The sequence below is a fragment of the Pteropus vampyrus genome, unplaced genomic scaffold (genome assembly GCF_000151845.1).
Source record: "Pteropus vampyrus isolate Shadow unplaced genomic scaffold, Pvam_2.0 Scaffold5, whole genome shotgun sequence".
In the NCBI taxonomy this organism is placed as follows: Eukaryota; Metazoa; Chordata; class Mammalia; order Chiroptera; family Pteropodidae; genus Pteropus; species Pteropus vampyrus.
In genome coordinates, this window is record NW_011888786.1 from 8,659,911 (window position 1) to 8,662,770 (window position 2,860).

At 45.8% G+C, this 2,860-nt stretch overlaps 1 protein-coding gene across 1 annotated transcript in view; it reads left to right on the plus strand.

Annotated features, from left to right (window-relative positions):
• Window positions 1-2,860, plus strand: part of SLC34A2 (solute carrier family 34 member 2) — a 44,887-nt gene that overhangs the window by 2,179 nt on the left and 39,848 nt on the right. The window lies entirely within an intron of this gene.

Consider the following 2,860-nt stretch of genomic DNA (forward strand, 5'->3'; position numbering starts at 1 on the left):
CCATCCATCCATCCATCCATCCATCCATCTATCCAATAAGTGTATAACTAGGAGCTATGGTTAGTTGGTCCTGGCTTCTTTCTCTGTCTTCATTTTCTTGGTTTCACCTATAATTATGTCATAAGTCTTGGTCTGCATATACAATACCCAGGAATCCTTACCAGATTATCAACACATCTGCAGACCTGGATCTGGCCAAGGCCTTTTAAATTTCAGAAGGCTCCACACCTTCCCAGCCTTAGCTACCTGGGAAGCTTTTAAAAACTTCCAATGCCCAAGCCTCAATCTGGACTGATTGAACTGAAGTCTCTGGGGGAGAGGTCTAGGCATCTGTATTTTGTCAACCTCCTCCCATGATTCCACTGTACAGCAAGTACTGAGACCCAAGGAACTCCATGCCCTCTGGAGAATAATCAGATTACGTAATTATAAATTCCAGAGTGCCTCCGTCTCCTAAAGATGCTTCCTCCCTGCTTTGACCATCCTTACCAACTCTCATTTTCCAGCATGGAGACACACTTGTCCATCTGTTCAGACTCATTGAGTACTAAATGTGGGAGCTATTGGGAGGAAATGTAAACATAACGTGATCTTTCTTGTTTTGTTTTGTTTAAAGAAAGAAAGCTTGCAGTCATGTAGGAAAACCAGAAGTATGTATATTTGCTGAACATAATGCTATTTATTCACGTATTTATTCATTCATCAGCTATTTATTGAGCAGCTATTATATATATGTCAGGCTTGGAGGTGAACAAGAGACAGTGCCCATCCCTATGGATTGGCAGCTTGGCAGGAAAGAGAGAGTTTAAACAGTAATAAGGTGTGGTGTATATTATGGCAGAGAAGAACAGGGTAATCTAAGGACAAAGACCAAGGGATTTAACCTGGTTTAGGGGGCAGAGAGCATTCCCTTCAGGAACTGATATATAAGCTGAGATCTCAAAGATGAAACAGTCAACCAGCTCAGTGTAGACCTCATGAGAGCAGAGATCATGTTTGTCTTATTATACTCCTGGTGCCTGGCTCACCGAGGGGCTCCATAAATTTTTGTTGAATGAATAATGAAAACCTAGGGGAATGTTTAGCATGTCTGAAGCAGAGAGTGTCAGAGGGGAAAATCTCAAGGTTTGCAACTGGAGGGTAGGTAGAATCCAGATCAGGGAGTCTTAAAAGCTATAAAAATGAATTTGGACTTCATCTCGGTGTCAAGGGGAAGCCACTGGAAATTAGGCAGAGCAGCAACTGGTCAGATTTGTACTTTAGAAGAGTCACTTTGGCTGCGATGTGGCGTTGGAGTGGAGGGGTGTGAGAAATTAGAGACCAAGGGTTATGGGATGGAGCTTGGGCGATGGTTGATGGTCGGCTCTAGGGAATGGAGAGAGGAGGGTTATCCAGGCAGAGTAGATTAGGTTTAGTGGCAGATCAATTAGATTTGGGGTGAGGGAGGAAGTGAGGTGACCCCTGGCAGCTGGTTTAAGAAACTTATAGGATGATGATGCTATTCACCAGAGCAGGAAGCTCTGGAGCAGGGCAGGCTTGGGATACAGATGCAGTGTTTATCTCAAGCCATGCTGAGTCTGGGGTGCCCAGGGGCCATTCGAGCAGAAATGTCCACCAGGCAGTTGAGTGGATGGGCTAGTTGCTCAGGAGACAGGCCTGAGCTGGAGGCGGAGTTGTGGGTTGACTGTGCATAGAGGGATGGTGGAAGCCATGGGAGTGGTGAGGTCTCTGGGACGATCCTACAAAGAAAGTGAAGGAGACTGAGTGAGTTCACATTTTGCAACTACCTTCCACAGCTAATTAGCTATTGTTCTGGTGGAGGCCTGAATGACCCCTCCTTCTCAAGTGGAATGTTACCTAAATCATAACAAGACTTTTGGGGCTTGTGAAATCCTTTAACGAGAACACTTAATAGCTTCCATTTACTGAAGAACAAAACATGTATGAGGCACGCTGGCTTTTGTTAGCTGTGTGGCTTTGGGGAAATTACTTCCCTCTCTGTTTCTCAGTTTCCTAAGCCTTAAAATGAGGCTAAGAGCACTTCCTTCCCAGGATTGCTGTGTGAGTTGAATGTAGGCTCTTGGAGTATTTCAAGGAGGATGTTAAGCACTAACATTTGTTCTTATCACCTTTATCATTGTTATTGCATTCTATCCTTCCATTTTTTCTGCACAGTAGGAATCAGTAACATCCTTTTCAGGATGAGGAAACCGAGACTCAGAGAGGCAAAGTAACTTGTCCAGGGCCCACCCCTAACCTGTAAGGACTCTCGGTCATAAGAAATGGAAATCCCCTCGCGCTCACTTAAGCGGGTGTATGTGGGCTGGCTGTCTTGTGGAACCCAAGCAGATGCCGGAACTGTGAACATCTGTCAGGACCTCGTAGTTGCAAACAAGAGAAACCAACTCTGGTTGTGCTAAAACAAAGGGAATTTATTTATTTCATTTTATTTTTTACATCTACAGCACCTGGTCTTCCTAGGTGGTCTCCCATCCAAGTAGTAACCAGGCCGGACCCTGCTTAGCTTCCGAGACAGATCAGACAGGATCGGGCTTGTTCAGGACAACATGGCCATAGACTTAAAAACAAAAGAAATTTAAGGAAGACTGCTGGGGCACATAGAGCTTGTGGCTAACTACAGATGGTACAGGCCCCAAGGCAGTCAGCAGCTCCAGCAGGGACTGCCTGGGCAGGCAGCCACCACTTTAGTCACTGGAGTGAATGACCCCCATCAGTCTGTCACCCAGCTTCACATCCTGGGAGTGGCAAGCCATTGTGTTCATCCAGCTTAGGACGCGCTTCTCTATGTGAGGCCTCTGGGATGGGCAGAAGGGTCTGGCTGCCCCCTAACATAGTGAGG